The sequence below is a fragment of the Trichomycterus rosablanca genome, chromosome 2 (assembly GCF_030014385.1).
Source record: "Trichomycterus rosablanca isolate fTriRos1 chromosome 2, fTriRos1.hap1, whole genome shotgun sequence".
Classification (NCBI taxonomy): Eukaryota; Metazoa; Chordata; class Actinopteri; order Siluriformes; family Trichomycteridae; genus Trichomycterus; species Trichomycterus rosablanca.
The window spans coordinates 54,973,366-54,993,369 of record NC_085989.1 but is presented as its reverse complement, the minus strand read 5'-3'; the positions used below and the strand labels follow the sequence as shown (position 1 = coordinate 54,993,369).

Here is a 20,004-nt window from a genome sequence, read left to right as displayed (position 1 = left end):
CATAATTTACAAATAAATTCTTTAAAAATCCTACAATGTGATTTCCTGGATTTTTTTTCTCATTTTGTCTCTCATAGTTGAAGTGTAGCTATGATGAAAATTACAGACCTCTCATCTTTCTAAGTAGGAGAACTTGCAATAGAATAATTTAAAAAAAAAAACTAATGAAACTGGCCTGGACAAAAATGATGGTACTTTTAATTTAATATTTTGTTGCACAACCTTTTGAGGCAATCACTGCAATCAAGCAATTTCTGTAACTCTCAATTAAACTTCTGCACCTGTCCACAGGTGTTTTGGCCCACTCCTCGTGAGCAAACTGCTCCAGCTGTCTCAGGTTTGTAGGGTGCCTTCTCCAGACTTCATGTTTCAGCTCCTTCCACAGATGTTCAATAGGTTTTAGATCAGGACTCATAAAATGCCACTTCAGAATAGTCCAATGTTTTGCTCTTAGCCATTCTTGGATGTTTTTAGCTGTGTGTTTTGGGTCATTATCCTGTTGGAGGACCCATGACCTGCGACTGAGACCAAGCTTTCTGACACTGGGCAGCACATTTTGCTCCAGAATGCCTTGGTAGTCTTGAGATTTCTTTGTACCCTGCACAGATTCAAGATACCCTGTGTCAGATGCAGCAAAACAGCCCCAAAACATAACCAAGCCTCATCCATGTTTCACAGTAGGTACAATGTTCTTTTCTTTGAATGCTTCATTTTTGAGTCTGTGAACATAGAGCTGATGTGTCATAATATTATGCCTGATCAGTGTAAGTGTGTTTAAATGTACAGTGCTCGCTAAGTTCATTCATTCATTCAATCTGTGCTGCAATATAAACACACTGCAGGAGGAAATGTGTGTAGTGCTACTGCTGAAAAAACTCATTGTGAAGGTGTGTGTGTGTGTGTGTGTGTGCAGGGAGGGTAAATAGTAGAGCTTCACACCTCTTTTTTACTCTCTTTACTCAGTTCATGTGGAAGGAAAGTGGAGTTCAGCAGCTGAACCATGAGCGGTAGGAACTACATTTACTAATATCATTATTTACATTTTATTTAATGTTGCTCATTTACTGCTGTTTGTGACTTTAAAACATATGACCTGGGGATCATGTGACACTTCTGTAAGGGCAATAAATATTAACCACAGAAATTTTTCATTTAATTATGAGATTTTTCCTTAAAAATTACATTAACAATTATTTTTAAGCAAACAAAATAAAGTAAATGTATATTATTGCGTATGACATGTTATACAGAGCCACCCTAAATTACAGGACAAGATCTAATAATGTACAATGTTCAATACACTCATGAGTCACAACAAAGTGGCGTAATTCTTATCTGGACGTACACACACATTTTATTAAATCAGTTTTATTTTGGTGTATCTGTACGATCACGCTCGTGTGTTGGGAGTTAATGAGTATAGAAGTCTAACAACATATTTTCAACATTATATTTTCTTGTTTTAAGTTGATCAGAGTGTCTAGGAACTTTCAAGCAGTGATCCATGACCTCCTGTTTTACTGGGGTATATGCAGTATATTACAGTTCTTGTACTAGTTCAACATAGGAAAGACGAGAGAACACAATTCAAATAAGGGAAAAGTGTGAGAACCTGGGGGGTGGAACGGTGGCTCGGTGGGTAGCACTGTCACCTAGCAGCAAAAAGGTATTGGGTTTAATTCCCAGGTGGAGGTGACATGTTTACCTGTGTCTGTGTGGGTTTCTTCCGGGTGCTCCGTTTTCCGTTCACAATCCCAAGACATTCAGTCAGGTTATTTGGGGAAAAACTTACTTACATTCTTAACCAGTTAGGGCTATGGAGGTGGGGGGTCTGGTGCTTTTACAGCTTTTCAATGGGTGTAAGGCACACAGTAACACCCTGGATGGGGCGCCAGTCCATCGTAGGGCAGACACACATACACTCATTCACCTATAGGGCAATTTAGTGTCTCCAGTAAACCTGACTGCATGTTTTTGGACTGTGTGAAACCCATGCTGTGAGTGACAGTGCTCTATTGGGGATAGAGTGGTACAAAATTGCCCCTAGGTATGAGTGTGTGCGCGAATGTGATGGACTGGTGACCTGTTTGGATTGTTTCCTACCTTTCGCCCAGTGAATTGTACCCACCACGACCCTGATGGGATAAAGCGTTAAAACACAATGAATAAATGTGTGGACCTTTATAATTCAGGTAATGATTAAGAATGTTACAGCTACTTGGCTGCAAATGCCCAAATCTACAGCAGTAATTAAAAAAAGTTACAATTTACCAGAACGGTGACACACTTCCCTGGATGAGAACCCAAGTTACACTGTGTAAAGGACGGTAGGCAAAACGTTCAGAAGGATGACTTTTGGAGAGTTACAGAAAAAAAAAAAGCATCTTGAGGGCACCAAGTCTCCAAAACTACCATCAGACACCTCCTCCATGCAACCTCTTATAAGCCTTGCCACAAAACCCTTTCCTGTCACCTAAACACAAATGTAAGCAACCCCACACGGACACTTTTAAAACAAGTGAAGCTCTGTTTAGCCTGAATTGTGTTTCCTCTCGTCTTTCCTATGTGGATTGACTAAGAATTTGACCTCTGTGTGACCTAATATATATACCACAGTAAAACAGGAAGTCATGGATTACTGCTTGAAAGTTCCTAGATCTGATCAACTTAAGAAACATAAAATATAAATGGAAATAGCTTAATAACATTTAAAATGTCTGTAAGTCAAGCTTTTATCAAGCTGTGACAGTGACAGATAGTGACAGCAGGTGAGAATTGAACCCAGCATTTTAGGGCTTGTTTGGCTATGCAGCACCAAATTCAAAAACTTGCAATTCATACAAATGTAGAAGATATTTCATCCTGCTCCACATCAACAGCATTTAGCAGATGCCTTTATTCAAAGTTCAAGTAGAAATATGACCGAATGCACCGCAAGCAATCGAGAGATGTTGCTCATGTAACTTGGAGATTGTGGGGATTAAACCAACAACCTTCTGATCACTAGTCCAGTGCAAGAACTCCTGAGCTACACCTGCCCTTGATTTGCTTCTTGATTGCACTGATTTATGCAAAGTCAAGACAGAAATCTTCAATCTAAATCAGGTGAGAAGTGTAAGAGGTTCTGGACGTCCACCACATGTTGGTACCCGTGGAGCTACTAGTAACGTGACTTTGGATCAGAGATGTGGGTAAACGGTGCAACCATGCAGTGAGAGGAACATGTACCATCATGAAGTCGTCTCGATGTTTCCATGGTAGTTTCCGTGTCCGGCAGCATCAACACTCAGCCTTTTCTTCACCATTGTGTCTGTGAGTGAGATGTTTATCAGACTGTAGATGAGGAAGGTTCAGAATCTTGTGTTTGCATTCCTGAGTAATGAGACAGAGCGGGAGAGTTAAAGACTCCCGTAACCAGTCAAAACCCACCATCTTCAAACCAGTTACAGCTGCTCACGAGAAGGATATTGGGAAAATCCCAGACTCAAAGATATACAGTAGATAACAGCAATAGCTAACGGTCACACCTACATGGTACTCAACATGAGCCAAGCATCAGCCGAGAGGAACCACCCACTGTAACGTCATGGTCAGAATCAGGTCACACAAATTCAGTTCACATGTTCACACTCATTTACACATTTACTCATTACTCATTCTCCTACACCTAGAGGCAGTTTAGAGCCGCCAGTTCACCTTCTGCATGTTTTGGGTGGTGAAGTAAAACCCAGTGTGGTACCCAGCAGTGCTGCTCTGCTAGAGATGTAAAGCCAAGTGCAGAACGCTTTACTAAGGAGGAAAGGAAAGACTGGGAGCCCTGAGAACCAGCTTGGACCGGCTACGTACAAGCGACACCCCAACCTCACCAACTAGCGCACTCTGTGCATAGCGTGGATTTGTGGGTGGTGTTTGTTCCGGAAAAGGGACCTCATACTGCATCTGGGGTAATCCACTCCCAATGGGTGAGTCCATCATGAGGCTCCATCATAAACATGCCAAGACACCGGGTAAGTTCCCAGCAGGAGACCCCAGGAAAAAACTCAACCAAACCTGGCGAGTCTAAGAGGGAGAAACCATGATATGTAGAAAAACTTTCACCTGGAGCTCACACAGGTACAGGTGATTGTCCTTTAGGGGAAACTGACACTAACAATCATCTGCACATCCATGCCCCCTCTGCCCACCAAAATGGCAATGCATTAGGACACAACTCTTAACATGACTCAATGCCAAGCTTCTTCATCAGCTAAATCATGTTACAAAAAAGCAAGAAAAAAAAGATACAGTCTGTTATTCTCCTTTTTTCCATTGGTTTGTATATTTGGCAACCCACCCAGGGTCCTACTACTCCACCACCCACCCACTCTCACTAACATGTACAAACCATTAACCTTTAAGAATTGAACAAATGTTGCTCTTTGTATCTTTCTCTGTTTTTTGTAGGTGAAAGCGAGTGGGTGCTGGAGGGTGAAGTTACCCCTGTGGTGTCTTCGTGGACCGAGGAGATGTGTGAGGAATTATGGGATCGAGTGGAGGGTGTGAGGCACAAACTAACCCGAATTCTAAACCCAGCTAAACTGACACCGTATCTGCGGCAGTGTAAAGTCATCGACGAGCAGGATGAGGATGAAGTGCTCAACTCCACTCAGCTCCCTCTGCGCATTAGTAAAGCTGGTGAGAAGCTGATGTTCCAGTGCCCCCCACTGCTCCTGACATAACAGCCCCAATAGCTTCTTACCTTACTGTCCCTACTGCCCCCGATATAACTGCCCTTTTGCCTGTCATCTTACTGTATCTAATATCTCTACCAGCCCCATTGTCTCTCGCCTTACTGTCTCTACTCCCCCTGACAGCCCCTGTTGCTCCTCACCTTACTGTCCTTACTGCCTCTAACATTTTCTATTGCCCCTTACCTTACTGTCCCTGCTGCCCCTAAGAGCCTCTATTGCTTCTTGCCTTAGTGTCCCTACTGCCCCAACAGTTTTTATTACTCATCACCTCACTGTTCCTACTGCCCCATCAGCCTCTATTACTCATCATCTCACTGTCCCTACTGCCCTTACATATCCTATTGCCTTTTACCTTACTGTCGCTACTGTCCTTACATATCCTATTGCCTCTCTCCTTACTGTCCCTTCTGCCCCTGACCTAACAGCCCCTATTGCCTCTTACCTTACTGTCCCTACTGCCCCTGACCTAATAGCCCCCATTGCCTCTCACTTTGCTGTCCCTGCTGCTCCTAAGAGCCACTGTTACTCATTACTTTACTGTCCCTACTGCCACTAACATTTCCTATTGCCTCTTACCTTACTGCCCCTAACAGCCCCATTGCCCCTCAATTTACATTTTCGACATTTTTATCCAAAGCGACTTACAGTTGTGACAGAATACAATCTAAGCAATTGGGGGTTAAGGGCCTTGCTCAAGGGCCCAGCAGTGGCAACCTGGCAGTGGTGGGGCTTGAACCAGCAACCTTCTGATTACTGGTCCAGTACCTTAACCGTTAGGCTACAACTGCCCTCACCATATTGTTAATACTGCCCCTGACCTAACAGCCCCTATTGTCCCTCACCTTACTGTCCCTACTCCCCATGACCTTACTGATTTCACTTCCACTTACCTTTTTGCTCCTACTTTACTTTACTGACCCAACTGATCTTTACCTTGCTGCCCCTCTTGCCCCTTCTACTCCTACTGCGTTGACTTTCCTTATTAATCTTCATCTCTACTGTCCATTGCCCTGCTTTCTTACATTTACTGGTTAGAGTGCAAAATCCCCATTCATTACCCACTTGTGCACTTCCCCCTCACTGTTGCCACTACTGACTCTCACTTTACTGCCCCTGATTTATAACTACTGCTGACCACACCCTACTGTTCCTATTTTCAGACCCTCTTGTTCCCTCTTGGAGACTCAACATGTTTCTCCTTCACTTCAGCACGAGCTTATTGGCTCTACAGATCTGCACAGTCCTTAATTATTATTTTGATCAATTCTGATTGGTTGGTGTTTGGTGTCTCTTGGCAGGTCGTTTATTGGATATCCTAAGGGGGCGTAGCCCACGTGGACTGCAGGCCTTCATGGAATCTCTGGAGTTCTACCATCCTGAACAGTACACACAACTAACGGGCCAACGGGCCACACAGCGCTGCTCCATGATGCTTGGTGTGTGTGTGTGTGTGTGTGATGTTATAGACACTAAATCTGACTTTACATACATATACATTTGTTTTGTCTGTGTGTGTATGTGTGTGTGTGTGTGTGTGTGATGTTATAGACACTAAATCTGACTTTACATACATATACATTTGTTTTGTCTGTGTGTGTATGTGTGTGTGTGTGTGTGTGTGTGTAGACAAAGAAGGTCATGAAGGTCTAACCCAGTTCCTGCTGCTGGAGGTGAGAAAGTTGCGAGAGCAGCTGCGTAACAGTCGCATGTGTGAGCGGCGTCTCTCTCAGCGGTGTCGGGTAGCCGAGGACGAACGGAGTCGAGCAGAAAGAAAAAATCAGGATTTTAGACAAGAACTGAGCCAAATGGAGAGGTACACACACACACACACACCTATATACACACACACACATACTCACACACACTTCTATACACATACCTACACAGACACATACATACCCACATACATACCTACACACACCTACATACACACACACACATACACACACACACATACACACCTACACATACATATCATACTTACCCATACACACACACCTACACACACACACACCTACACATACATATCATACTTACCCATACACACACACCTACACAAACACACACCTATATACACACACCTACACATACATATCATACTTACCCATACACACACACACACACACACACCTACACATCCATATCATACCTACTCACAACACACACCTACACATACATATCATATCTACCCATACACACACCTACACACATACCTACACACAACACACACATACATATCATATCTACCCATACACACATACATACACACATACATACACATCTATACACATGCCTACACACAACACACACTTGCATATACATACAGTGCCTTGCAAAAGTATTCAGCCCCCTTGAACTTTTCAACCTTTTGCCACATTTCAGGCTTTAAACATAAAGATATGAAATTGTAATTTTTTGTGAAGAATCAACAACAAGCGGGACACAATTGTGAAGTGGAACGAAATTTATTGGATATTTTAAACTTTTTTTAGAAATAAAAAACTGAAAAGTGGGGCGTGCAATATTATTCAGCCCCCTTGCGTTAATACTTTGTAGCGCCACCTTTTGCTGCGATTACAGCTGCAAGTTGCTTGGGGTATGTCTCTATTAGTTTTGCACATCGAGATACTGAAATTTTTGCCCATTCTTCCTTGCAAAACAGCTCGAGCTCAGTGAGGTTGGATGGAGAGCGTTTGTGAACAGCAGTTTTCAGCTCTTTCCACAGATTCTCGATGGGATTCAGGTCTGGACTTTGACTTGGCCATTTTAACACCTGGATAAGTTTATTTGTGAACCATTCCATTGTAGATTTTGCTTTATGTTTTGGATCATTGTCTTGTTGGAAGATAAATCACCGTCCCAGTCTCAGGTCTTTTGCAGACTGCAACAGGTTTTCTTCCAGAATGGTCCTGTATTTGGCTCCATCCATCTTCCCATCAATTTTAACCATCTTCCCTGTCCCTGCTGAAGAAAAGCAGGCCCAAACCATGATGCTGCCACCACCATGTTTGACAGTGGGGATGGTGTGTTCAGGGTGATGAGCTGTGTTGCTTTTATGCTAAACATAACGTTTTGCGTTGTGGCCAAAAAGTTCGATTTTGGTTTCATCTGACCAGAGCACCTTCTTCCACATGTTTGGTGTGTCTCCCAGGTGACTTTTTATAGATATCTTTGAGAAATGGCTTTCTTCTTGCCACTCTTCCATAAAGGCCAGATTTGTGCAGTGTACGACTGATTGTTGTCCTATGGACAGATTCTCCCACCTCAGCTGTAGATCTCTGCAGTTCATTCAGAGTGATCATGGGCCTCTTGGCTGCATCTCTGATCAGTCTTCTCCTTGTTTGAGCTGAAAGTTTAGAGGGACGGCCGGGTCTTGGTAGATTTGCAGTGGTCTGATACTCCCTTCATTTCAATATGATCGCTTGCACAGTGCTCCTTGAGATGTTTAAAGCTTGGGAAATCTTTTTGTATCCAAATTCGGCTTTAAACTTCTCCACAACAGTATCTCGGACCTGCCTGGTGTGTTCCTTGGTCTTCATGATGCTCTCTGCGCTTTAAACAGAACTCTGAGACTATCACAGAGCAGGTGCATTTATACGGAGACTTGATTACACACAGGTGGATTCTATTTATCACCATCAGTCATTTAGGTCAACATTGGATCATTCAGAGATCCTCACTGAACTTCTGGAGTGAGTTTGCTGCACTGAAAGTAAAGGGGCTGAATAATATTGCACGCCCCACTTTTCAGGTTTTTATTTCTAAAAAAAGTTTAAAATATCCAATAAATTTCGTTCCACTTCACGATTGTGTCCCACTTGTTATTGATTCTTCACAAAAAATTACAATTTCATATCTTTATGTTTAAAGCCTGAAATGTGGCAAAAGGTTGAAAAGTTCAAGGGGGCTGAATACTTTTGCAAGGCACTGTATCATATCTACCTATACACACACACACACATCTATGCACATACCTACATACACCTACCCATACACACCACATATACCTACACAAACCTACACAATACCTACACACACATATCATATATATGCTACACACATACATACCTACACACACACACACATACATCTATACACATACCTACACACACCAACACACACCTACACATACATATCATACCTACTCGTACACACACACACACCTCTATGCACATACCTACATACACCTACACATACACACCACATAGGCTTACACAAACCTATACAATACTTACACACACATATCATATCTATCCTACACAATACTTACACACACATATCATATCTATTCTACACAAATCTACACAATACCTACACACACATATCATATCTACCCATACACACATATATACCCACACACACACACACATCTATACATATACCTACACACACACCAACACACACCTACACATCTATACACATACCTACACACACCAACACACACCGACACATACATATCATACCTACCCATACACACACACACACACACCTCTATGCACATACCTACATACACCTACACATACACACCACATAGGCTTACACAAACCTATACAATACTTACACACACATATCATATCTATCCTACACAATACTTACACAATACCTGCACACACATATCATATCTACCCATACACACATACATACCTACACACACACACACCGACACACACCGACACACACATATCATATCTACCCATACACACATGCATACCTACACACACACACACCAACACACACCAACACACACCGACACACACATATCATATCTACCCATACACACATACATACACATCTATACACACGCCAACACACACCTACACATACCTATCATACCTACCCGTACACACATACATACCCACTCTCACACACACACCTACACACACACTTACACACATACCTACACATAGATACAGTGTATCACAGAAGTGAGTACACCCCTCACATTTCTGCAGATATTTAAGTATATCTTTTCATGGGACAACACTGACAAAATGACACTTTGACACAATGAAAAGTAGTCTGTGTGCAGCTTATATAACAGTGTAAATTTATTCTTCCCTCAAAATAACTCAATATACAGCCATTATTGTCTAAACCACCGGCAACAAAAGTGAGTACACCCCTAAGAGACTACACCCCTAAATGTCCAAATTGAGCACTGCTTGTCATTTTCCCTCCAAAATGTCATGTGATTTGTTAGTGTTACTAGGTCTCAGGTGTGCATAGGGAGCAGGTGTGTTCAATTTAGTAGTACAGCTCTCACACTCTCTCATACTGGTCACTGAAAGTTCCAACATGGCACCTCATGGCAAAGAACTCTCTGAGGATCTTAAAAGACGAATTGTTGCGCTACATGAAGATGGCCAAGGCTACAATAAGATTGCCAACACCCTGAAACTGAGCTGCAGCACAGTGGCTAAGATCATCCAGCGTTTTAAAAGAGCAGGGTCCACTCAGAAAAGACCTCGCGTTGGTCGTCAAAAGAAGCTGAGTGCACGTGCTCAGCGTCACATCCAACTGCTGTATTTGAAAGATAGGCGCAGGAGTGCTGTCAGCATTGCTGCAGAGATTGAAAAGGTGGGGGGTCAGCCTGTCAGTGCTCAGACCATACGCCGCACACTACATCAAATTGGTCTGCATGGCTGTCACCCCAGAAGGAAGCCTCTTCTGAAGTCTCTACACAAGAAAGCCCACAAACAGTTTGCTGAAGACATGTCAACAAAGGACATGGATTACTGGAACCATGTCCTATGGTCTGATGAGACCAAGATTAATTTGTTTGGTTCAGATGGTCTCAAGCATGTGTGGCGGCAATCAGGTGAGGAGTACAAAGATAAGTGTGTCATGCCTACAGTCAAGCATGGTGGTGGGAATGCCATGGTCTGGGGCTGCATGAGTGCGGCAGGTGTTGGGGAGTTACATTTCATTGAGGGACACATGAACTCCAATATGTACTGTGAAATACTAAGCAGAGCATGATCCCCTCCCTCCGGAAACTGGGTCGCAGGGCAGTGTTCCAGCATGATAATGACCCCAAACACACCTCTAAGACGACCACTGCTTTATTGAAGAGGCTGAGGGTAAAGGTGATGGACTGGCCAAGCATGTCTCCAGACCTAAACCCAATAGAACATCTTTGGGGCATCCTCAAGCGGAAGGTGGAGGAGCGCAAAGTCTCGAATATCCGCCAGCTCCGTGATGTCGTCATGGAGGAGTGGAAAAGCATTCCAGTGGCAACCTGTGAAGCTCTGGTAAACCCCATGCCCAGGAGAGTTAAGGCAGTTCTAGGAAATAATGGTGGCCACACAAAATATTGACACTTCAGGAACTTTCACTAAGGGGTGTACTCACTTTTGTTGCCGGTGGTTTAGACATTAATGGCTGTATATTGAGTTATTTTGAGGGAAGAATAAATTTACACTGTTATATAAGCTGCACACAGACTACTTTTCATTGTGATAAAGTGTCATTTTGTCAGTGTTGTCCCATGAAAAGTTATACTTAAATATCTGCAGAAATGTGAGGGGTGTACTCACTTTTGTGATACACTGTACATACACACCAACACACATACATATCATATCTATCCATACACAGACCTACACACCTATAAACATACATACACACACCTACACACCACACATATTTACACAAACACACACACATACACGTTCAAATACACACACCTGCACACACACCTACACATACACATTTACCTACGCAAACACACCTACACATACATTCTTACCCATACACACATACTTACTTACTCACACACATGGACCTACACACCTACACTCTTGCAAACACACACATACCTACACACACTTAGATAACACCAGAGCAATTTATAGTTGAGAGTAAAATTGTGACTTTAGGGCATCACACACACAATTTCATACACTCAGTCAGTCACATCTGGGGGCAATATTACATTTTACCATGTAGTGTGTTTTATTTCTGTGTGTTTGTGTGTGTGTGTGACAGGCTTAAACTGGACTGGGAAGCAGGATCGAGGGAATTAGGCAGGTTAAAGGAACGATTGCTGGAGCAGGCGGTGAAGTATTCACGAGCTCTAGAGGAACAACGTAAATCCTCCAACCGCGAGACTTACTCACACAGGTAACACACACACATACATTATTATTATACAACACGGCTTAGACGTTAGTAAACATGTAGGCAGTGTGAGAAATTAAAACTAAGACTGAAGAACTGAGGACGTGAAGAGAAGAAAATGTGATGTAATAATTCTGAATCATTTTATTCTGCCATCACTGATCCATTCATCTTATTTTACTACAAAACTGCAGCAGTGAACAATATTGTACATCAGATAAAACCTGAATTATTTTATTGAATCTGTCTGGTTATTATTTAACAGAACTGGAGCTGGTAAATGAATGCCAGGCGGTTCAGTGATTATTGTGGTGTTGCGTCAACAGAGATGTGAAGATAACAGCATTAGCACTCTGCTATGAGTGTCAGAATTAGCTTTTTCTTAATCCAACACTGGATGAAGTCCAAACAGGGTCAGATCGACTCTTTTGTTTCAAACTTCTTGTAAAAAACACCAATAATTTCACACTGCTTGATCCTGGTCAGAGCCATGTTGGGTTCAGGTTCACCTGGAACCACAGTTTACTCCTCACAGACAGTGATCAGAAGCAAGGATCAAACCCAGAACCATAGAAACCATGCTGCCACGTGCCACCCACTCATCAACTAAGCTGCTCATGCATTATTGTGTTCATCTGGACGGTGCAATGCTTTGTGGGAACTGTTAGTAATTCAGTGTGTGCAGCTTCTGCTGGTGCTTTAAACACAAACGTTTAAAACTTCAGGACCTCAGACATCAACCTTCTAACCTTCATTATGTATCGTAAAATTCACACCGTCACCCTGCACACACACCTGGACACACACCTGGTTCAGCTCAATGAGGGGTGGGGGTGCATTCCTGGTTCTATTATAATGTTTACCATGGTTAGATCACTCTGCCCATTCTAAAGGCTCTTCTGTAATCAGCTTAAGTCAGATGGACAACAAGTAAAGATCTGATATGAGAGCAAGTCTTCAATGCAGCATCACCATCAAATCACAGCAAAATCGTCTTAGACCAACATCACTGGTCTGGTTTGGTGTAGTTTAGCTGGTCTTCCAACCTGAAAATGCTATCAGTTAGCCTCCCAACCTGATCAACATCTAAAACCATTAAAATCCAGTAATATCAGCTAAAACAAGCATTCAAGAACCATCTAAATTTATCTAAACAGTCTGTGTAGCAAAAACAGATGAACTAGCATCCAAATCTCATCTAAAACCATCAGACTCCAGTCTGATCACCTGAGGCTGGTTACCAGCTGGAATCTGCTTGCTGGTACAGGCAGGTTTGTTTTTGCAATTGTATAATATGAACCAGGAATAGCATCAGGCTACGTTCAGACAGGAATCTCTAACATAGTATGAAACAGTTACCAATAAAGTTAGGACACTTGTGCTGCACAGAAGCAACAAACATGGTGTATGCTAAACCTGTTTTCCATAACTGTTTGCCTTAAGTATACTATATGTCTTAAATATCTGGACACTTAGCCATGGGCTTGTTGGACATCCCATTTCTAATCTGTGGGCATTAATATGAACCCAGTTTCAATAATTAAAAAACCTTCATCTTTTCTGACAAGGCTTTCTCAATTAGGTAGTAGGAGTAGGAATGATGATTAGTGCATTTGTGAGGTCAGGCTCTGAGGTTGAATGTCTGGCTTGCAATCGACATCCCAGTTTATCCTAAATGTGATATTAAAATTAAAACCAGGCCACTGAATCTAGAAACCTTTGCCACAAAGTTAAAAGCATATCATTTGTTTCATAAAATGTATTTTGATTGTTAGCACTGGGTTTAGTAACCTTCTGTATGGCTTGGCAGGGGAGCCTGGATTACAGGATCATGCCCACATGATATGCTATTAATGGACGGTAGAGAAGAAATGAGGTGCAGAGACTGCCGATGAAAGGAACCGGCACTGTCAGTCATCTGCACCTCCTTGCCCCTCTGCCAGCTATTCATTTGGCCATCCCACTAAGCTTTACAGCTGGTGGGCTTCATAACAGGTTTGCCTGAAACAAATAAATAGTCTAACAATTTTAATCATCTTCCTTATTTAATGTGGAGCAGCTGAAGGACAGTAGAGAAAAGCACTAACAGTGACTCCAACCACTCAAAGTCTCCCAAAAGTACAAGTGAAACGTGCACCCGTGGTGAGGGATTAAATGGAGTAGGCACAGACAGCACCTCTGCTGGTCGTGTGGCAGCACTGCGGCGCTCAGACACCCTGAATGGGCGCATTAGTGAAACTCAGGCTCTGCTGGATATTCTGAAGCAGGATCAGAGGGAAGCGGCAGAGCAGAGGCATGAACTCTGTACCAGCATCCTCAGCCTGCATGGGGAGCTGGAAAGTGCCGAGGCCAGTAAAAAAAAGGTCAGTCAACATCCACACTTACAATTCAACTGTCTGCACGCCATCTTTACATTTAGCAACAGAGTACAGCAGTCCACTGACCCCTTCTTATTCGCCCGCACCTCGGTGGATTGATGCGTCTGGAGAGTCACTTGCTGATCTCCATGTTCCTCTACTTCTGTACAAGAGCCTCAGGCTCTTTAATCCCACCCAGCAGACTAGTGGCCGATTTTGTCTGCTGTAGGCACTGCCAATTGTGCCTGCTAGAGGGCGCCAAGCAAACTCTGAAAGTTTAGAATCCCAAACAAACATTTTATTTATGGATCTGAGCCCCTGACTGTTATTCTTTCTTTACCAAACTTTAGACTTTGCTATTCGAATTGTATTAAACCTCTATCAATGGGAAAACAAGTATTTAAATTCTATATTTATTATTATATCAATCGTGGGACCTGTTCTAATGGGAAACACTGAATACAAGGCAGAAATACACTGGGAAGGGTTTCAATTCATCACAGGACTTCTGATGGCCATCCCCCACCCATATATATACACACACATATATATACACACACTCACTTTTATATTTTGGTTATAAATGGTGAGGGTGGGAGGAGTAGTAATCGGTCATGTCTGAGAGACGCTTATAGTCCAGATTTAGCTCCACCTGATTTGCACGCTTAAAGAAGCTTTAAGGGGAAGAAGATTTTCATGTGATGATGGTGTGAAAGCACTGGTGTGTTCATGTTGTACAGATGTGTTATTTACTGTGTGTGTGTGTGTGTGTACAGTTAGACTCTGTGAGCAGTGAGCAGTTACAGGTAAAGCTGAGGACGCTGCAGTTGGACTGGGAGGCCGAGCATAAGAGAAGTTTATCTTACTTCAACCAGATCATGGAACTGGAAAGAAAGAGAGATCAGGTACACCAGCTCACAAGTCACCACATACAGCGGATTCAGAAAGTATTCACACCCTGTGAGTTATTGTTTACTGTATCGTGCTGTGGATTTGTGTTTAGATGTTGATAATGACCGTTTTACCATCAATCTATACTGAATCATCTATAATAAAGAAGTTAAATATATATAAAGCTGCTCAGAAATGTACCGCTTATGTAAGTTGGGGCTCAGCCAGTAAAGTTTTATTTGACAGAAATTCCAGCTGTGCTTTGCAGACCTGAATTTAGGCAGTTTATCCCATTCTTCATGGCAGATCCTATGAAGCCACTCCTCTATACATAAATATACATACATACACTGAGCCTGTACTGATCAAGTGCATTTTTCAACCTGATGGACTCATGCTGTAGTAATTGTTGGTAAAGGCACAATTATTTGTCCAGTATCACCACCTTCAGGACAAAGATGTGCAACCACTACAGAAAAGCAATTGAGTCTGTACAACAGTGGTCTGCTGGGAACTTTAGGAAAGGGTACACAAACAAACACACACATGTAGCATAGCATTATATTGTGTGTGTGTGTGTGTGTGTGTGTGTGTGTGTGCTAGGCTCTGCGCAGTAGAGACAGTCTGCAGCTGGAGTTTACCGACTGCCTCCTGGATAAGAACCGTCTGCGCAAACGTATCACCGAGCTGCAGGGTGACGTGGAGCGGTTACAGATAGAACTGGATAAAGAGAAGGAGAAGAACCAACAGCAGGAGTTCACTCATTCACAGTCATGCAGTCACGGAGTGAGTACACACACACAATTGTAGAATACAAAATGATGAGGATTTGTAAAAGGTCACAATGAACCGATCTCATTTAAATAAATGTAATTAATATTTAGTAATAGTATCTAGTACACACCGCCAAAGTGACTCTGATTTGTCCTGTAGGATGTTCCTGACACACATTGGTTTAATTCCTTTAATCAAGGTCTGTTTTACTGTTGATTTGTCCTAGTCAGGGTCCTAGTTACCTCCTGCATATAAACACAGAGGAGGATCAAACCTAAGAATTTAGGAATCATGTTGCTTTGCGGCACCCACTCTACCAGATGCACCACCGTGCCGCCAGCTATGCTGCTATGCTGTATTTTTATTTGTGTGTGTGTGTGTGGGTGTGTGTGTGTGTGTGTGTGTGTGTAGTCATTTATGTCCTTGATCAGTGAGGAACGTTGCTTCGGACCCTGCTGTTCACTCAGTCTGACCCCCCACGATCGTACAAACCAGGTACTGCATTAGTTAAAGCACACCCACACACACACACACACACACACACACCCACACACACAGAAATAAAAATACAATGTTGTTTTAGCTAAAGGTACTAAATTCTTGAGCAAGTCGGAGCATGTACACAGACTGAAAATGTTTAAGTTCTCTTCCTGTGTACTGATTGTCTTCATTTATTTATTCAGTGGATTCAGAAAGTATTCAGACCCCCTGACGTCTGTATTGATTTGTGGATTTGATTTCGAACTGAAATTAAAAACTGAAATCTCATATTCACAAAATAAATCAAACCCTTTATTAATTCCTTTGTAGAAGCCTCATTGGCAGTGATTACATCTGCAAGTCTTCTTTACACATCTGGATTTAGGCAGCTTCTCCCATTCCTCATGGCAAATCCTAAACACGTGCATCTGTTAACTGCAACCTTGAGGTCCTTCCACAGATGTTTGATGTGGTTTAAATCTGGACTTTAAAGACTTGCCCTGAAGTCACTCCAGTTGTTTTGGCTGTATGCTTTAGGTCAGTGTTGTGTTGAACAAACTTGCACTGATCTCTGCATTGCCACTATCTGATCATGGAAATCCAGATTAAATATGTTCTGAATTTACTGTAATGTTCATTTATTTATGCATGTTGTGTTTATCATTCACAGTCACTCTGTAACAGTCAGAACAGTGAACATGCAGAAGGTAAGATACAGTCTCACAATCTTCTTGTTCAACCATAACTGAATTGCACGTAGCAAGGTCCATAAAGACATGGGTTTGTGGGTTTGGTGTGAAGGACCTTTAGTGAATTACACAAAGCCTTGAATTTAGCTTCATACATTAGTGACTAAGTCATGGCATAGACAGTGGGGGCTCTTAGGTAGACTTGTTGCTTTGTGGTAGACAGTGGTGACATTAGTGTGTGTGTGTGTGTGTGTGTGTTGCAGATCTCCACTACACCTCAGAGGAAGACTTGCTCAGTCCGGTGTGTATCACAACATAACCCACACATTTTACTGCTGTATCTACTGATGTCTCATTTCTTACAAGTGTGTGTGTGTGTGTGTGTGTAGGTGTGCGGCAATGCTAAGGAGATAAACAGACTTTCAACTTTCCCGTTCCCTCCCTGCATTAACTCCATCAACCGCAGAGTCAACACTGAGTATGATACACACACACATTCACTACATAAACATCGACTAATAAACACTCATTAAATACTACACACACACTTTTACATTCCTTACAAAGACACACTAGATTAACATTAGCATGTGTGTGTGTGTGTGTGTGTGTGTGTGTGTGTGTGTGTGTTTCAGGTTTGATCTGGACTCGTGGGGTAGTGATGAAACCAGCAACATTACAGGTGTGTCATTGATGCTTCCAAATTCTGAGATGATAACAGCCATACACCCATGAGGTGGAGCTCTTTCTTCCCCTTAAAGTAGCTCCAATATTCCACCACCTCACTAGCTTCTAATGTACACTATATCCCAAAAGTATTTGGACACCTGACCATGAACTTGTTGGACATCCCATCCCAAATAAATAGTAAATAGAGTGAGTCATCCTGGAACAGGAAAGGGCCTTCCCTAAACTGTTGCTGCGAAGTTGGAAGCATATATTTTTTCTTTATGCAGTTGATTGATTACACCTGTTAGCAGCTGCCGTAGCTGAAACAAGTAAATTCAATATTTAGAAGGGGTGTCTCAATACTTTTGACCACCTGTATTATTACAGGTCTTGGCATTGAACATCTTAAATTTGTGGGTGTTTTATTCAGATATGCACATTTAACTTCAGCGGTGTAAAAAGCAGACTGTTTTTAGAGGGGTTGGGGTGGGGGGTGAGATACGAGAGTTCTTTACTCCACAGTTCCAGAAATTATGAAATAGAAGAGCCCCTCCCTGGCAGAGGCAGGCTGTTCATCCCCAACCTCATCATGTTCATCCCCAACCTCATACACACCTGATTGGCCGATAGTACAGCTTGAGATTTGAACCCTGGATCCCAGTGGTAGTATGCTAGTGTAATTTATAGCTGCCCCACATGAGATGTGATTTTACCAGTTTGCTGTGGAGAAATTTCAGTGGCTTGCAGAGACCTGACCCCAAATTTGACTGTCCCACCGATGTGGATCACCTTTTTTTCCTCCAAAGAATGAGGCCCAAACAGAAAACTAGAGTCTAATCTGGCACCACAGAATACTTGGTTTTTCATCCTGAACTGTGACGTCATCTGTGGGCTTGTCATAGTGTAGAGGTTTGAGTGCTTTCACATGAGAAGCTGCTAAATCGCGTTTGCGCTGCACAAATAGATGTTCGTGTCGCTCAAGCCGAGCGCTGAGCAAAACGGCTATTGGGTCAAGGTGAGAGCGAAGCGCAAAATGCTTTTCACATTAATGAACTAAAGACAAACACGTCTATGTCTTCTTAACATCTGTAACAACAGCACAAATCCCCATAGGTAACCTACACGCCCCGCCATCATGTTGCTACTATTTACCTTCGTTGTGTAACGCCCACCATTAATGACGCATAAACTGGTGAAAATGCGGGTCGGTTCTCTACAAAAAACACCAAGGTTTGAAGAAACCTGAACAGAACCGGTTCAAGAACCAGAGTTCTTTTGGTGGAACTTCACAAATGTTCCATTGACTAAATAGGCACAAATTCCCTCATACACACAAACAATGTTGAGAAGGAAAACCTTTCCAGAAGAGCGTAGGCTGTTATAGCCACATGGTTCTGGAATGGTATGTCCAGCAAGCTCTTGGTCAGGCGTCCACATACTTTTGGCTATATAGTGTAGGTGCTGCTTAAATGTGATGAATGTGCAGCTAGAGAAAATGAGAAGGGGGCAAATACTTAAATTAATAAGTCTGTAGTCTGAATACAGATGTGTGTGATTCACAATTGTGATGTAATGTGTAGTACAGTGTACAGTGTGTGTGTGTGTGTGTGTGTGTGTGTGTGTGTAGATACTGAATCATCAGTGTGGGATTCATCGACGTCTCTACACTCCCATCTCTTCTTTCCTGATTCACCTGCTACAATCACCAAACTCACACCTGAGTAAGCTCACACACACACACACACACACACACACTTATATGTAGTAAAAGGACTTCCTGTGACACCCGGAAGTTCCACATGAACTGCTTGTTGTACTTCTGTTTTTGTTTTTTTGGCAGATGAAATCTCTCGCCTCCCACCCCACCCAAAAACACCAGCCTGGCTGATGACATCACCATCATCGGGGGTAACCGTACAGGTATATTTGTACAGACGGTGAGGGCGGAGTCAGTGGCGGAGAGGTGTGGTCTCACAGAGGGGACTGAGCTAATCCAGGTAAGAGATGCTGTGCAGTTAGGACGAGTGTGTAGTTCATAATAAGTGTAAGGTTTTAATGTGTGTGTGTGTGTGTGTAGCTGGAGCAGGAGTTGTTTTTGGGAGGGGGTGTGGATATGACTCAGTGTACAGCAGAAGTGGCACACTTCACCATGCAGTGGTGGAACGAACCAGCTGCACTTAAACACCGACCTAACCACAAAGGTGACACACATGTTCCTGATGTTCTGTAGAGCTCAGAGGGTTTTTGGGTCATAAAAAAGCCCCTTGTTTTAGTTAATTACCACCATGATGCATG

The 20,004-nt window shown here is 42.6% G+C and overlaps 1 pseudogene; it reads left to right on the top strand.

The window, feature by feature from the left end:
- Positions 1-3,379: 3,379 nt before the first annotated feature.
- The window catches only part of LOC134302360 (caspase recruitment domain-containing protein 10-like), a 34,809-nt pseudogene continuing 18,184 nt past the window's right edge, over positions 3,380-20,004 (top strand).